At 44.8% G+C, this 18,958-nt stretch overlaps 1 protein-coding gene across 1 annotated transcript in view; it reads right to left on the bottom strand.

Annotated features, from left to right (window-relative positions):
- Positions 1–18,958, bottom strand: part of LOC310796483 (contactin-associated protein-like 2) — a gene marked incomplete at both ends in the record, with an annotated part of 775,066 nt that overhangs the window by 755,417 nt on the left and 691 nt on the right. The gene's annotated exons all lie outside the window — the stretch shown is intronic.

Below are 18,958 nucleotides of genomic sequence, written 5' to 3' on the forward strand. Positions count from 1 at the left end.
GGACTGGCCCGGACTGGTCCGGCGTCAACCTAGGCTACCAGCCTCTGCTCCCAAGGCCCCAGGTCCCCGGGCACCGCAACGGCGTGAGCTGCTTCTGGCCGCAGCATTACGACACGCTCCTGACATGGCTAACGCCAGCCATCCCCCTCCCGAATCGGGTAAGATCGATCCAATTCTTACTATCCACTCTCTCTTAGATATGATTAATCTATTAGAAAACCGTGTTTCCCAACTAGAGAACGATAAACGCCAGTCACCTAATGATAGTCTTGTTACACTTAACCAGACTGGCTTCCCTGATCATTTACAATGTACCTCAGTAGCTGATGTGTATTGTGAATTAAGCGAGGATGCTAGCTGCGGTCCAGCTGGTGCCCCCGTTAATGCTACTCCGCAGCACGAGCAGAACAACCCGGCCAATGTCTCGTTGGCCCCACAGTCTGTGGATGATGGGTTTACAGTTGTCTCACGCTGCCGTGGCGTTAAACGTGCACAGCCCGCCGCTGTGCAGCCCGTTTCCCAACAAACCACTTCGGTTGAGATCCGGAATAGATTCACGCCGCTTGCTAACTCTCCTGTTCAGCATGCTGCGTCGTCCGCTCCGCCCGACAATATTAAACCCTCTATTCTATTGATTGGAGACTCTATAACCCGCAATATCAAGCTTAACACACCAGCCGAGATAGTTTGTCTGCCCGGGGCCAGAGTACCCGACATTGAAGCTACTCTTAGGGTGCTAACAAACAGCCATAAACAAACAATTACCCAGGCTACCCATGATAACATCATACTACACGTTGGCACCAACAATGCCAGATTTAAACAATCGGAGATCACAAAGCACAGCATAACTAGGACCTGTGCTTTTGCTAGCAAGATGAGTCGGCATCCATTAATTGTCTCTGGTCCCCTCCCTGTCACACTTAACTCTGACATTTTTAGCAGGCTGTTTTGGCTCAACAACTGGCTGGCCAAACACTGTGCTGATAAGGGCTACCTATTCTTAGATAACTGGCCCTTTTTTAGAGGCATGACTGGCATGCTTAAGATGGATGGCATCCACCCTACCCCATTGGGTGCTAGCACCTTATCAAAAAACCTGGATAGTTGCCTACGGCAAACCCAGACTACTATCCTTGAATGACAGTTTCACCCACAACATGCAGGGCCACAGGCTGCTAGACAGCCTGTTAGTTCTACTTGTGCGGTTATGGAGTCTGCTAGTTCAATTAACTTAGTCTATCCAATACAGACTGTGCTCCGTCCGCGCCGCACTATTACTAGTAACCGACCCATAAACGCTCTGCAATATCCTAACCCAAACCTTATTGTTATTAATCCGACTGTTACCACCGCCGCTCCGTCTCCGTATTATACCACGATCTCTCAAATTAGCACAGTTTCTCTTCGTCGCTCCGTCCCCTCACGCCGCTCTCGTCCACCCCTCAAAACGTCAAACACCAACCTCATTGAGATTAAATCTACTCTTGGTATCGAATGCTCTAAATTAACTAATATTGATGATAAATCTATTCGATTTGGATTCATTAATATCAGATCAATCACCAATAAAGCCCTCCTCGTCAATGACTTAATCATTGAACATAATATTGACGTTATGGGATTATGCGAAACCTGGCTAAAACCGGACGTTGTTCTTCCACTCATTGAAGCCTCCCCCCCTAACTTTGACAATTCGCATGTTGCCAGAATGTCAAGAAATGGTGGGGGCATTGGCCTAATTTATAACTCAAATCTAGGTCTTCTGCAGGATCAAAAGTATAAGCTCCTATCTTGTGAGATACTTACTATGAGACACTCTAATATAGCTGGCCTCGGAGCCTTCTACCTAGTTATGCTCTACCGCCCACCTGGGCCCTATTCATCTTTTCTTGATGAATTTTCCAATTTTCTCTCTGACCTCGTAACCCGCACGGATAATATCCTTATCATTGGCGATTTCAATATTCATGTTAACCGTAAAGCTGACCCACTCTGCAAAGCCTTTCTATCTTTAGTCGACACCCTTGGCTTTGCTCAGTTGGTTCATGAACAAACGCATTCTAACGGCAACACGCTTGATCTCGTCCTTGCTCGTGGGATTAACGTCTCAGATCTGTCAGTCATGATTTACCCTCCAGCACTGTCAGATCATTATCTCATTCAATTTAAAATAGACCTGCCCCTCCGGCAATCAAACCTAGCCGATACCTATACCGCCCGGCGTATCGATAGTTCTACTCCCACTGAACTCGCTGATTTGTTATCGGGGCCGCTTTCCTCTCTCCCAGAGCGGATCGACTCCATTAATGAATTCACAAATCAATTTAATTCAATCCTACTCGCCTCGCTTGATTCTATCGCACCTCTACGTACTAAAATCCGTCGCCCTAAAAAACCCTCGCCTTGGTATACTGACGATACACGCGCACAAAAACTAATATGCAGAAAACTAGAACGTAAATGGCGATCATCCAAGCTTGAAGTCTATCGACTAGCTTGTAGTGATAGCCTATTAAAATACAAATGTATGCTCTCCGCTGCAAGAGCCTCCTACCTATCAGATCTTATTAACACTAATAAAAATAATCCTAAATTTTTATTTGACACGGTCGCAAATCTTACTCGCAAACCATCCCCCAATACAAACTCTCCATTTACAGCTAATGACTTCCTTGACTTCTTTAACCGTAAAATTATCTGTATTAGAGATGAAATTAGCAACTCTCTATTACTCACAAAGGGTGCTAACCCCTTTCCTAGCCCTGTCCTTAGAACCTTAGACGAGAGTACTATACTCTCGAATTTTGAGACTATCTCCCTAAATGCACTTTGTCTAATTGTACTTTCATCTAAATCCACAACCTGTTTATTCGACCCTCTCCCTGCAAAGTTGATTAAGGAACTCCTTCCAATACTAGGCCCCCCCTTACTTAACATTATCAATAGCTCCCTCTCCTCTGGCATTGTCCCTGCCTCCTTCAAATCTGCTGTAATCAAACCTCTACTTAAAAAGCCAAACCTTGATTCTGAGGTTCTTAACAACTTCAGGCCAATCTCAAATCTCCCCTTCCTCTCTAAAGTTCTTGAAAAAGTAGTCTCAACACAATTAACTGACTACCTCTCGCATAATAAACTTCTCGATCCCTTTCAATCTGGTTTTAGATCACTCCATAGTACTGAAACTGCTCTTACAAAAGTAACCAATGACCTTCTCCTCGCGTCCGACTCTAATTTCTCCTCTCTTCTCATTTTATTAGACTTAAGCGCAGCCTTCGATACAATCGATCATAAGATCCTCCTAGACCGCTTATCTAACTACGTAGGTATCCGGGGCACTGCCCTATCCTGGCTAAAGTCATATTTGTCTGATAGGACACACTGTGTCTCATATAAAAATATTATGTCCACATTCTCCTCAGTGAAGTTTGGTGTACCGCAGGGATCAGTCCTGGGTCCCTTACTCTTTGGAGTTTACTTACTGCCTCTTGGCGAAATTTTCCGTAGATATGGCATTAACTTCCACTGTTATGCCGACGATACCCAAATTTATATACCAATTAGACCAGACGATCGCTCTAAACTCGCTAATCTTGAATCCTGCTTAATCGCTGTTACAGATTGGATGTCAAATAATTTCTTACGACTAAACGCCAACAAAACTGAACTACTAGTTGTTGGCCCAAAAACCCAACTTCCATTTCTCACTGATCTTAGTCTGAACATTGAGAACTGCGTAATTACTCCAAACTCAAAGGTGAAAAACCTAGGTGTTACCTTTGATCCTACTCTGTCATTCGATGCTCACATTAAGGACATCACTAAAATAGCTTTCTTTCATCTTCGCAATATCTCAAAGATCCGTCCCTTGCTAAATGCAACGGATGCCGAAACCTTAATACACGCCTTTGTTTCATCTAGACTCGATTACTGTAATGTCCTATTCTCTGGCCTTCCACTTTGTAGCACAAATAAATTACAACTCGTGCAAAACGCCGCTGCTAGAATTCTAACTAGAACTAAGAAGTTTGATCATATAACTCCGGTCTTAATCTCCCTCCACTGGCTCCCAATTCAGGCCAGATCAGACTTTAAGGTGCTTCTGTTAACCTATAAATCTTTGCACGGGCTCGCACCTCCGTACTTATCTGAGCTAATCATTCCTTATGTTCCCACGCGTACTCTCCGCTCACAGGACGGTAATTATCTTACCGTCCCTAAAATTAAGAAAAAATCAGCAGGTAGCAGAGCATTTTCTTACCGTGCTCCATATCTCTGGAACCAGCTTCCTCTGTCAGTTAGGGAAGCTGGCTCCATTGAAATCTTCAAAACTAGACTCAAAACCCATTTATTCTCCCAATCATTTGGTTGTGCTTGATGGTTATGTTTGATGATGTCATTCTCTAGAAATATTTATTAGCTCTTGAGTACATACAATCCTGAATTGCTGAGCGGGCTGTCTCAAGCCAGCAATATCAGTATAAACTTAGACTTGACCTAATTTAAATAATATGGCATCAGTCGACCCAGTAGCCTAGATAGAAAATCAAATAGTTGGTGAATAAACTTAGTCCTGAACTGCTGAGCGGGCTATCTCAAGCCAGCAGTATCAGTATAAATTTAGACTGGACCTAATTTAATAATATGGCATCAGCCGATCCAGTAGCTCAGATATACAATCAAATAGCTGGTGAATAAACTTAGTCCTGAACTGCTGAGCGGGCTATCTCAAGCCAGCAGTATCAGTATAAACTTAGACTTGACCTAATTTAATTTAATAATATGGCATCAGCCGATCCAATAGCTCAGATATAAATTCAAATAGCTGGTGAATAAACTTAGTCCTGAACTGCTGAGCGGGCTATCACAAGCCAGCAGTATCAATATAAACTTAGACTTGACCTAATTTAATAATATGGCATCAGCCGATCCAGTAGCTCGGTTATAATATCAAATAGCTGATGAATAAACTTAGTCCTGAACTGCTGAGCGGGCTATCTCAAGCCAGCAGTATCAGTATAAACTTAGACTTGACCTAATTTAATAATATGGCATCAGCCGACCCAGTAGCTCAGATATAAAATCAAATAGCTGGTGAATAAACTTAGTCCTGAACTGCTGAGCGGGCTATCTCAAGCCAGCAGTATCAGTATAAACTTAGACCTAGACTACCTAGACCTGAATTAGCAGTATAATATTAGTCATCCTAAATAATCCTAATAAATTTTGATTTGACCTAATTTTATTGTTGTCTATAGAGTTAGTTCCACCTCTGCGCAGATTCCCCCGCTCTCTTCTCTCTCTCCCCCTCAGGTGTCCTTCATTGGCCTGACGTACACCCCACCGCTGCAGCCCTAGGTCCGGCCGTCATCGCCCTAGCCACCTGTCGTCACTCTAGGCCATCTACCCACTACTCCTTCTACTGTCTGACACCCCGGGCTCATCACCATCACCGACCCCTATCCTCATCATCCTGGTCACCTGCTTGCCTAAGGGAAGGGGGGGGCGCCCCCCCAGCCCCCCCCCCCCCCGCCGCCTCATCATCACCTCCAACTCCTATCCTCCCCTCCTCTTAATCATCACCTCCGACTCCTATCCTCCCCTCCCCTCCTCTTAATCCATGTCACCAACGCGGACTCATGGATTCCTCAGATCATCCTCATGGAACTCCCAATCTTGTTACCCCTTTTTGTCACCTAGCTAATTAACTAGTATTCTCTAAACCTACGAACACTTAAAGACTGCATTTTCTATTTCTTTTTGGACTCTACTTTTTAGATTTCAACTCCCTTCCCTGATCTTAGGATAATTTAAAAATTACATTTTTATATCCCTTCTGTTGGACTCTTTTTTACATTTTCAATTTTCTGTTCTCTTGTACATTTTATTTCCATAATAAACCATTCACAGAGTTTCATTATCGGAAACTCTGTGCATGGTTTAGCCCGGCATCTCTCGGCCTGTCTCGGAGGGGAGTCCCCAGATGGGGGTCCGCTGCTGTGGCCTGGGTGGGCCCGTCCCCCGCGTGGCCTGCTCTCACGCTCTCAGTCACTATGCTGGTGGCTGGGGGCTGGGGGGGCGGGTCGCGTGGGGGCTGGGTCCGTCCGGGCCGCAGCAATTGGCCCCTAGCACAACGACCTCACAAGGTTCCTCCTCAGCCAAGTCACTGGGGCAATCCATGCGGCGATCCATATGGTGGAAAGGTTTTCTTGCGTTCACTGGGGGTGAGGGGGTGCCGCTGTGTCCCGGCCTGGCCTTCCCTCCCACGCCCTATGTGGGCGGGGGCCGGGTCGGGGGGCATCGGTGCTCTTCATCACTGGTCGAGGGCTGCCGGTTGGTTTAGAACAGCTTAGGTAGGCGATAGATTAGCTACAGCCTAAGGCTGACCTGTTAGTGTTCAGGCTAAAATCAGACTAGAGCAGGGTAGGATAGGCCAGATTAGGCTGTAGATTAGCTAGATACTATGTCCCAGTTAGCTCTGGTTAATGCTTAGAGTAGTCAGTTGTCTGATCTTCTCCCCCCCCCCTCTCTTTCCCCCTTCCCCCGCTTCTTCCCTTCTTCCCCCTTCTTGTTCTCCTCTCTTTCCATGCTCTTTCCTCCCCCACTCTCTTTCCATGCTCTTTCCTCCCCCACATCCCACCGCCCCCCCCTCCCTTCTCCTGCTCTCTCCTCATTCTCCCCCCCTCTGCTCCTTCTCCTCTTCTCCCCTATTTTCCTGAATCCCTGCCACTTCCTGCTCTCCCTTCTCTCACATTCCCCCTGCTCTCCTTCCCCTGCACCCTCCCACCTCTCCTTCTCTGCCTCTCTGTCCTCCCCCCTCTCTCACATTCCCCCTGCTCTCCTTCCCCTGCACCCTCCCACCTCTCCTTCTCTGTTCTCTCCTCCTCCACATTTCCCATTTTCCCCCCACCCTCGCCCTAATCCGGGCCCGTATCCTACTCCCTCCCTCCACCCTAGACCCTACCTCTACTCTCTGTCCTCCCCCCTCTCTCACATTCCCCCTGCTCTCCTTCCCCTGCACCCTCCCACCTCCCCTTCTCTGTTCTCTCCTCCTCCACATTTCCCATTTTCTCCCCACCCTCGCCCTAATCCGGGCCTGTATCCTACTCCCTCCCTCCACCCTAGACCCTACCTCTACTCTACCTCCCCTGTACCCTTCCACCTCTCCTTCTCTGTTCTCTCCTCCTCTCTGTCCTCTCCCCTCTCTCACATTCCCACTGCTCTCCTTCCCCTGCGCCCTCCCACCTCTCCTTCTCTGTTCTCTCCTCCTCTCTGCCCTCTCCTCCCTCTCACATTCCCCCTGCTCTCCCTCCCCTGCACCCTCTCCTTCTCTGTTCTCTCCTCCTCCACATTTCCCATTTCTCCCCACCCTCGCCCTAATCCGGGCCCGTATCCTACTCCCTCCCCTCCCCCAACCCTAGACCCTACCCCTACCCTGGCTCTCCCTCCCCTGCACCCTCATCTCTCCTCCTCTGTTCTCTCCTCCTCCACATTTCCTATTTTCTCCCCACCTCCCCCCTCCCCTCCCTCCTCCCTCTCCCTCCCTCCTCCACTCTCCTGCTTTCTTCAAATGTTCAAATGTTATCTTTATTCTGTATATTCTTGTTACTGTGTGTTAGCTAGAATCAGCTAGACATACTTTCTGTGAAGCCCTCTGAGACATGCTTGTGAATTAGGGCTATATAAATAAACTTGACTTGACTTGACTTGACTTGACTATATTTAAGATGAAGAGACTGAAAGGGGAGAGTGCAGCAGTGTGGCTGTAATCCAAAGCAGTCTGATTGTGGCAGTAGATCAGATCCATCCATTTTCATTTTGTTACCTGCACACACACACACGCACGCACGCACGCATGCACACACACACACACACACACACACACACACACACACACACACACACACACACACACACACATTACTGCCCTGTGGATTTGCTAGTGGTGGAGAGCACCATTTGTTCTAATCAAACACACACAGGAGAGAGATTGGGTGGTTGAATGAAGAAAAGGAAAGAAGACAAGGAGAGAGGATGAGGAGGGTTTGGTCAGATTATAAAACCACTGGAGAGAGTAAAATAAGGATGGTGGTAATTAGAGATACTCAAAGAAATGAAAAAGGTAAAGAGTGGAGGAGAGATATGAGAGAGAGAGGAATCATCATAGGGAGGGAACCGAGGTGAAGGAAAGGGAACAAGGCATGGAGGATCTCTGTTGATTCGATCAAAAATGTAAAAGACAGGAGATAAGTGCAAGGAAGAGAAGCAGAGGGAGAACGTGGGAAGGAGAGCATCAGGGAGATTTATTGAAAATGGAGGGAGTGCAAAGGAGCGATAGATTAAAAAAAGCAGGAGCCAAAGAGCAATTTAGACAGAGGAGGAGAGGGCGGAAGAGAGCGATGGCAGCGCAATTACCAGCTGGGCCTTTTTTCCTAGCCTCCACTCACGTGTCTCAATGCATGATAAATCTACCAACCTGGACACTCACAGACTCACACACACACACACACACACACATGCACGCGCACATGTGCACACACACAAACACAGGGGCCAAACAGCTAAACACCACGTATTGAGCTCATTGAATCGGAGCCAAACCAGTCTACTTCCTCCAGCCTTAATCCAGTGGACCGGTGGGAATTAGACCCCACCTGGGTGTTAGACACCCCTGGTCTAGACACAGTGCTCTCCAAAACCTCCAGGACACTCAAATCCATCGTAAATTACTGATGATATCACTTCTACATTGAATCGGTGATGTCACCAGTGATGTCACTCAATGACGATGTCATCAGTGAGTGGGCCCATCCCATCATGAGTGGGTATGACATCATCTCCCGAGTTGATGGATTGTGTCTGTTTACTAATATGACATCATCACTGGCCACCACTCGACAATGATGACAATGACATCATCGCTCTGGCCACCAACGACTCGTCAGTCAGAGCCGTTTGCATGTTCAGCTGATGGATTGTGTTTGAAGGACACACAAAGTCACTTATAGAAGCAGCTGCACTGCTTAAAACAAATCACACCCAGGGGTTGAAGTAAGCGGTGCAGGTTTGGCAGGTTGGACCCGTGCATCTGTGCATCTGTGTCTCCATGTGAGAGTGTGCACGCGCACGCGCGTGTGTGTGCATGCGTGCGTGCTAGCATGCGTCTTTCACTGGCTTGGAGCCGTGGCGCCTTCTGACTCCAAATCTCACTTCCTTGTACGTTTGAACCGGGGGGTGGGGCCTAGCCTAAATCTCGTCCACATTTTGTGCTCACAGCCCGTGCTCACACACAGAGTCACTTATAGAAGAGGCTGCACTGCTTAAAAAAGGCTGCATCTTAATTGTTGACAAAATCCATCATCTATATTGCTTCAGAAAAGTCTCTTGTGTTCCATGTCTCTAAAAACAATGATACACACAGCAACTTTCTGAGTAACTCGTGATGGTGAAAGTGCCCAGGGACATGTTTCATCTTTGTTGCTTATGAACATTGAGCTTCCAGGAAATATTTGAATAGATTGTTGACCACATGTCTCATCTTCTTAGGCAGCATCTGCACCCTTATGACTCAAGCAGCCTGCTATGACTCGTGGGGCGGCTGTAGCTCAGGAGGTAGAGCGGGTCGTCCACTAATCACTTTGGATAAAAGAGGTCGGTGGTTCGATTCCCGGCTCCTCCAGTCTGCATGTCGAAGTGTCCTTGGGCAAGACACTGAACCCCCAATTGCTCCCGTTGGTGTGCCAGCACCCTGCGTGGTAGCCTGCCGCCATCGGTGTGTGAATGGGTGAATGTACCTACTGACTGTAAAGCGCTTTGGATAAAAGCGCTATATAAATGCAGGCCATTTACCATTTACCATGACTGTGAGACTCTAACAGATTATTTCCATCAGCCAATCAGCCAAGTCTCAGCATTTGCCACTTTTATACAGCAGGCTAGAGCTACACGGATAGCGCTAAATAAAACATAGAGCTAACTATGCATGCTTACCTAAGACTAAACCTGAGATCATTTCTGTTCAGAATGGAACAAATACTCTAGATTTATCTTAGAGGGAATAAGATGAATTACACTGAAGAGCAGGAAACCCTGACTTGCCCTATACGGCCCTGAAGGTGGAACCAGACTGATGACTATGTCGACCGGCCTGGCATGCTTAATGAGATGGGAAAAGGCTAATCTGATTCTATAGCAGACAGCCTCTAGGGGCATCCCATTTAGCCACCCACAGTGTCACTAACATGCTGACTTAAAGGCACATCCCTTAGTTTTCACAAGCTCCTGCTGGGTGAGAATTTAAATCTTGTGTCTTACCAAGACACAGATGCACAGCTGGAGTGCAAGTCAGAGTTGGACATTTCAAAGTATGAGTAAGGGACAGATTTGTACCTTAAAATAATAAGGCCAGGGTGAACTGGCCTTATTACACAGCAACGCTGTGCGTGCAGGACAGTATGGCAACAATATGGTGCCATCCAGGGTTAGCGAATAAGGTCTATTGCGACGTTCATGTGTGCAAGCAAACAGGGGCGGACTGGGACCATAATTCAGGCCGGGCATTAGATACCATGCAGGCCAGGCCAACACACACAGACACACATGCGACCAAAGGTAAAAAAATAAAAGGGAAAATGTGGGTGTTTGAAGCGAGATTTGGTGAATATAATGCTAACATGATGTTACATGTTACCTATTTGTTCACTAATAGAATTCAACATTGCCTAGATAACTGCAAGTATAATATAAAGACGTAAAAACAAAAACATGCCTCTGTACAAAAGCTTCACAGCAAACTTAATTTAAGGAAGAGTGCAGTGTCCTGTCTTGGCTTGTCTGAGGTTCAAGTTCAAGTTCAAGTTCAAGTTCAAGTAGTTTATTGTCATATGTATAATACAATGTATAATACAATGAAATTATTTATGCTCTGAGCACCCTCAGCCTTACATACACAAGGACATGGTCACAAAGACCGACAAAAAAAGGGTGTAGACCTACATAACTATGTAGGCTACACGTGAATACAGACATGTCTGTACACAGTGACAGTTAAATGTATTGTACAGTGCAGTCCTACTGATAATCCCATAAAGCACAATGTGAAAGCAATAAGCATATAGCCTATATGTTTCACTTTATGCTCTGTTCAACACCACCTCCAGCTCTGCAGGAGCACCTACTGCAGTGCTAGTGCTGCTTCTGCCTCCTTCTCCACTTTTGTGAAGAAAACCCCAAAAGCAATCCAACCCCATACTTTCAGTTTAGCCACTACTGTTTACATTTCACCAATAGGATTTTTTATATAGCCTAATGTAAATAAATAAATAAATAAATAAATAAATAAATAAATAAATAAATAAATAAATAAATACATAAATAATGTTAAATAAATAATACATCTGAAATAATAATAAATAATGTTAAATAAATAATAAATCTGAAATAACGTTAATTTAATTTATCTCAAATATTCTAGAGGCAATAGACGATTGTCTACCACTGATATTGTAGTTTAGGCCAAGACACAACATAGGCTCCTTGCTTTCCACCTCTATGCACCTCTTTTCTTCTCCATTTTGGCACCATTGAACAGCAAGCCCTGCCCACCTGCGCTGGGGCCTCAGTAGCTTCTGACTGGAAAGTTAACTCATTCCTCCCTGCCTGTCTGCCTACAGCCTGCCTGCCTGCAATCTGCGCAACTAGGAACACTTATATATACTGGCCTGCTGTTCAGTGAGTGGCCTGGCCTGCAATTTTTTTTTTTTTTTTTGCAGGCCATGCAAAATGGAGAAACAATGTCCTGATGATTACGAGAGACTAGTAGGTGATGAGAAACATTGCATCAGACAGAACATAACAAGAAGACATTTACATAGAGTGACAACTCATTAGAGGGTACAGCTGAGGTACACCAAGGACAAACTCAATCCATTCTCTTTAGATGTGTATCTGTGTGTATTTGTGTGTGTGTGTGTGTGTGTGTGTGTGTGTGTGTGTGTGTGTGTGTGTGTGTGTGTGTGTGTGTGTGTGTGTGTGTGTGTGTGTGTGTGTGTGTGTGTGTATGTGCGCGCGTGTGTCCAATTGATTTGACCGGAGCACTCAATAGATCTTGAGAAACTGATATCACCTTTCTAGCCAATTAAGCGGTACTGCAATGCAACATAAAACTGATAGATGTTCCAGGCGAATCAAAGAGATTGTGTAAGAGAGAAGACCACACATGAGCATGCACATAAGCACGCGCACGCACGCACACGCACACACACACACACACACACACACACACACACACACACACACACACACACACACACACACACACACACACACACATACACACAGACAAAAACCAGTATGTTTCAGGCCATGCATGCCCTCTCTCTCTCTCCCTCTCATGCATGCATGCACATACATAGCCCATAGATACCTTTTCAAAGGGTGCTTGTGGGACTCAACACAGTTGGTGGGTCAAACAGCCCATTGACTTTTAGTGTTTGAGAGTTTACACCACAAATGTGAATATCTTTCAGCCCATGCCTCTGACCATTGGTCACAGTATTGGCTGAGTTTCCCAACAAAGAAGCTTCTTAAGAGTTAAGAAGCTTCTTAAGGAGTTAAGAAGGCTCCAAAGAAGTGTTTCCCAAACGCCTTCTTAACAGAAGAGAAGAAGAAAAAAAAAAAAGGCTCTTAAGAAGCATCTTAACTGGAGCTGTCCACCATCTGAGAGAGGTCCTCTGCGGCCCACTAGATGGCACTCTGAGCCCACCAGTGGGCCACGACCCAGTGGTTGAGAAACACTGTTGTAGAATAACCTAATCGTAGTCATGTTAAACAAGAACTTCTTCTATTAAACATTATTTATTTCAGACATGGACTGCAGTTCAAATTGCTTTATATACACAGCATACAACAAAATTGCGAGAAACACTACAGAATTTAAGCGACCTTGGCTTCTGTGAAAGGTGCTATATAAATCCACAAGATTCTTATTATAAAAGGAATCCATTCTGATTAGAGGAACATAGCCTACGGTAAAACATTTAAAACACAAGTAACCATACATAGAGGGGAGATTTTCAAGTGTTCCCCAATTTTAAACACTTAAGGGTGCATGAAGGAAAGGAAAAAGGGAAAAACACAAGAGGAACAGTGGACACAAGTATCTCCTTTTGCCTGACGCGGCTGGATCTGCCAGTGTTTCGTCATTAAGAAGGTGTTAAGAATGCCCCAGACCCTTCTTACAAAACCTTCTTAACGAAAGATCATCTTAGCGCTAAGAAGCTTTTGGGAAACGCAGCCTTCTTAACAGAAGATCATTTTAGGCTAAGAAGCAATCGGGAAACGCGTTGGCTTCGTTGGCTTCTTACGGGAGCCTTAAGAAGGGTCAAAGAAGCTTCTTAGCGCTAAGAAGCTTTTGGGAAACGCATGCCTTCGTAACGAAAGATCATCTTAGGCTAAGAAGCAATTGGGAAACGCATTTGCTTCTTAAGGGGGCCTTAAGAAGGGTTAAAGAAGCTTCTTATTGCTAAGAAGCTTTTGGGAAACCCAGCCATTGGCTGGCTTTCCCAAAAGCTTCTTTGCGCTAAGAAGCTAATTTAACCCTTCTTAAGGCCCCCTTAAGAAGCAAACGCGTTTCCCAATTGCTTCTTTACGAAGGCATGCGTTTCCCAAAAGCTTCTTAGCGCTAAGAAGCTTCTTTGACCCTTCTTAAGGCTCCCGTAAGAAGCCAACGAAGCCAACGTGTTTCCCGATTGCTTCTTAGCCTAAAATTATCTTCCAATTATCTTCCGTTAAGAAGGCTGCGTTTCCCAAAAGCTTCTTAGCGCTAAGATGATCTTTCGTTAAGAAGGTTTTGTAAGAAGGGTCTGGGGCATTCTTAACACCTTCTTAATGACAAAACACTGGCAGATCCAGCCGCGTCAGGCAAAAGGAGATACTTGTGTCCACTGTTCCTCTTGTGTTTTCCCCTTTTTCCTTTCTTTCATGTACCCTTTAGTGTTTAAAATTAGGGAACACTTGAAAATCTCCCCTGTATGTATGGTTACTTGTGTTTTAAATGTTTTACCATAGGCTATATTCCTCTAATCAGAATGGATTCCTTTTATAATGTTGTGGATTTATATAGCACCTTTCACAGAACCCAAGGTCGCTTAAATTCTGTAGTGTTTCTCTGTTTTGTTGTATGCTGTGTATATAAAGCAATTTGAACTGCAGTCCATGTCTGAAAAAAATAATGTTTAATAAAGTTTAACATGACCATGATTAGGTTATTCTACAACAGTGTTTCTCAACCACTGAGTCGTGGCCCACTGCTGGGCTCAGAGTGTCATCTAGTGAGCCGCTCCAGTTAAGATGCTTCTTAAGAGCCTTCTATTTTTTTTATTTTTCTCTTCTGTTAAGAAGGCGTTTGGGAAACACTTCTTTGGAGCCTTCTTAACTCCTTAAGAAGCTTCTTAACTCCTTAAGAAGCTTCTTAACTCTTAAGAAGCTTCTTTGTTGGGAAACTCAGCCATTGTCTGTTTCCCAGAGTGTTTCACATTCAGTCCAGAGGAAGGATACAGTTGGCACTTGTATTTGAGCTCAGAGGTGGAATCTGGTCCAATTTGGCACTCTGTCTGACTGTCTCTCTGCCTCTCTCTCTCTCTCTCTCTCTTACACACACACACACACACACACGCATGCACGCACGCACGCACGCACGCAGGCACACACACACACACACACACACACACACACACACACACACTCACTCGCTTCCTATCATCTTGAAAAACCCTATCCTCAGCTTGAAAAACCCATCCTCAGCCTTCACTCCACAGCTCTCCATTCCCCTGTTGTGTGTGTGGTACTGTTGATATTGCATTGCCTACTACAGTATATACTTAAGCAATAGATCACGACAGGCTGTGATATATGTTCATTATAGCACCCTTAGGTTTGGTATAATGAGCATATACTGTATATCACGGCCTGAAGTGATCTATTGCTTTGATCAAACGCTTACGAAGTATGGCAATATGAAAGGAATAAACAACTCACATTTAAATGGCTGTTATTCAGAAATCATACTCTTGGCTCCACAGAGCCGACTCAGTTGCTGAACAATGTCAGATAGCAACACAGGCTTGGTGACAAGGTAACGTTAGTGTGGTGTGTTCTATGTTGTTTATTCCATGTGTGAGTAACAGGAAGCCTTGTGGAAGGTAGCCTATAGGCTGCTGGGGGCGGGTCATTATGGTTGGTTACTTCCTAGAGCTACAGAGTTGGCATGTCGCTACGCTAAATACATAGATTTGATCATAGTTCACAGTTTGTCTCATGTTGCTTCCTTTTGAATGTAACGACAGTTAGCTAACTAACTTTGGCTAATGCTTCTGCTAACGTTAGTTAACGCTAATGTTTCCATTTCGGTAGGCAGCTGGCGAACGTTGTTAGCCAGCAAACGACTAACTAGCTGTCATACTGATGATGTCACTAGCAGGAGACGACAGTAAACACTACCGCAAGGCACTCTGGGTATTGTGGTGCGGAGCTCCCGTTCCTTTATCGCAAACAAACTGGGATGTGGAGGTTAAATGACGTCACATCCGTTTTGTTAGCGTTCCATTTGCAGAAAACTCGAGCTGGGAAGTTCACTGTTGAATTGCGTCACATCGGTTTAAACGAGTCGGCCCTTGGTCAGAGCCGGTCAGATCCAGTCGGTAGCCAGGCTAGCTATTGTTAGCAATAATAGTTGATAACAAGGCATTTCGCGGCATTTTGCGCTTACAAACACTGCAGCAACATGTCCACACAGATAGAAGTTAGGCAGTGCTGTGTGTACAGCTGATTCAATGAGACACAAACAAGACAGAAGTGCTAATAAACAGCATTTACTACGATTAGAACTACTGTTGTCGCGCGGAGCAGCCATCTCGGATATTTGAGGTTGGGGCTGCTGAGGCTCCTACGAGTCTGGAATGGGAAATACCCGCTCTGGTGACGTCACCGTCCCAGCTCATGATCTTTGAACCGTAAGATTACCAGTTCCCAGTTATAAAGGAATGCACGATAGGAGGCCAGCTATAGCTATACCATTTGTTTTCTCAGTTTTCAGTTTTCTCATAACTGTGGTATATTATTGTGGTATACATTAAATATACCACAGCTGTCAGCCAATCAGATTGCTTGCTTGATTTGAGAGAGCTGTTTTATAATATCCATTTAATGTATCTTTGGTTGTCCTACCTTACAACCTTTTTATCTCTATACTTCTACAATATGTATATAGATTTATAACGTGACTGTGTTACTCACTAATCTTTTAACATTTTAATTCATTGTGATTTTTTTTTACACCCATGTGGCATCACTATGTTCTCATAATATTCCACTTACAATGGAACTTACAGTTGCAGTGACCATTGATTATATAGCCTAAATATCATGTAGCCTAAGTATCCTTTTTGAACGTATTTCTGGTGAAACTGACCATGCAATCTGTCCTGTGGGTGGAGGGGTTTATAAGAGAAACGATAATTTCCCTACAGGGATCAATATTATAATCTAAACCAAGTCTTATTATGCAACCGACTATCACCACAAAATGTGTAATTGATGCGCCTACAATCTTAGAAAAGTGTTGAAATGCATGACGTGTTGTCCCTGAGCTGATTCAATGACATGTTTTAATATTGTGTTCAAATTGAACACATCGTGTGTTAAAAACAACACTTTATGTAGGCCTAATAGTAGGCACCGTGCATTATGACACCTGTTCATGGGGCACAGGGAGGTTGCTCAGCGTCGCCTGTGCATGCGCTGTCCGTGGTGCTGAACTTATCTCCGCCCCCCCCCCCCCCCTCTCTCTCGGCCACCCAAACAAACTCACACACTGACGCGCACACGGGCGCGCGCACTGCACGCACAAACGGGGCCAGCGGCTCCGTCACTCCGTTGTCTGTCGGATGGGATGATTAATGAGGCGCGGCCCCGGACACATCCATCCGGGACAGGACAGGAGAAGGCAGCATGGCCGTAACTAGCTATGAGCACGGGGAGGTCCGGACCTCCCCTAATATTTCAGAGGATTTTTTTTTTTTTTTTTTTTTTTTTTTTTTTTTTATAAAACAATCTGCATGGAAAAGCATGAAAAACACGGGATCACTTTTATTTTGAAACGAAAGGCAGGTCAGGCAGGAAGTCATCTGACGCCGCGTCCGCGGTAACTTGATTCCGAGAGAGCAGCAGCATGGTGGTGAGTGATGACTGTCTGTCTGCCTGGCGAGATAATTGAAGGTGAGCGAGCTGCGAGACAGTGAGCGAGTGAACGACAGACAGTGAGTGACACTGACAGATTTTTTAGCAACAACCAAGAAAGTAAGTGTCTAGTCTGTCTCTTAAGTAATGTTACCTGTGTGACACGTTGGGATGCTACTGGCTAATCATGCATGATGCCAATTGCCAAGCTCCCGAAGTCAGGTATGCAGGTGGCTATATGCATGGTTTCAGTTTCATGACCCAATAAGTAACAAAAAGAGGTGGTGTAAAGTTAAAAACAACATAATATATTTTATTTTATTTTTCAATCGTTCCTATCAGGAATAAATAAATGTCCCTCTGTATGTTTTTTTTATTATCGATGATGACTTTGTGTGTTGTGTACGGCTTGGGTTGTGTACCTGTGTTTGTAGGTGTCATTTTGATATGAATTTGGCTAAAACAGTTTGTGTTTGTTAGTTACAATTATGTTGACAGGAGAGCTGAGCAGGTGGTGACATGAAAGAGAATATACTGAATAATGACATCACAACAGTATAATCCTAATGTTGATTTAAAATGATATATTACTCTAAATATGGCTAAAAAAGGGGGGGGGGAAAACTCAAATTTTTTTCGGCGGCGCCCTGGCGGGCGGCGCCCTGGCGGGCGCCACCGAATCCGCCTCCCCTTGCTGGACCTCCCCTATTTCGGAACCCTGGTTACGGCCCTGGAAGGCAGCCCTCGCGCTCACCGGTGGAATCAGTCACACTGTCACCATATTCGGGATGATAATGCCGTGGATAATTTAAGACAAAAGATGTAAGCACTAGCAGTAAAACTAGCTGTTACAGTAAAGCTGTAGGCTACATGTGGATAGGCTATAGACGGTTTTCACCAGAGCGCAACCCCACAGCACTTCCTTTTTCTCAGCATTCGGCAAACTGCAGAAATATTCACTCGACATCGTTACTTTTGTTTTCGCCGCTCAGCTGTATAGACGGTTTTCACAGAATGGTCAGTCCTGCACTTGAATGTTTTTTTTTCTTTTATGTCCATAGCAAACACTGCAACAGGAAGTGAGCGGGGGTTCAATTTAGAATGTTTTTGTTGTCAAGTTAAAACCGTCTTCATAGGCTACTAGATTCTACCATATAATTCAATGAAATACGATCATGTCAATATAAACTATTAACGCACACTACAACTCCCAACAGAATATCTGGATAATAATATTATTGCTACAAGCTAGAGATTATATTAGGATGTTCTTTGCATTAGGGACACCATGCAGGCAAAAATGATGAGAAAACTCTGACTATAATTTTTTTAATAAAGGCTATATCTCTAAAGGGGATAGCCTACGTGATACAAAAGTGACATGTTATTGCTGGCCAATAAAGACCCTCAGGTCAGCTGAACTCTGGCAGCTTTTAAGTCGGCACCAAGCCATGCGGGCAAAGCCGATCAATCATCGATTTTTTTCAACGTTGCTACAAACACAGCCTCCAAGTTTAGGCTACCTGTAACCGCTTGCTTATCGTGATTCGTGAATATAAAGATATGCTATATAGCATAGGCCTAGATCTAGAAAGAGATGAGAGACTCATTACAATTCAAGTTATAGCCGAGCAGATAAATGGCCTACATCAGCCTGCAGGTTAGACTCAACATTGAGAGTGCCTCAGGTATTGATGAAACAGCCAGGAATCGCACGTCATTC

Source organism: Poromitra crassiceps, assembly GCF_964638095.1.
Source record: "Poromitra crassiceps genome assembly, chromosome: 2".
NCBI classification, from domain to species: Eukaryota; Metazoa; Chordata; class Actinopteri; order Beryciformes; family Melamphaidae; genus Poromitra; species Poromitra crassiceps.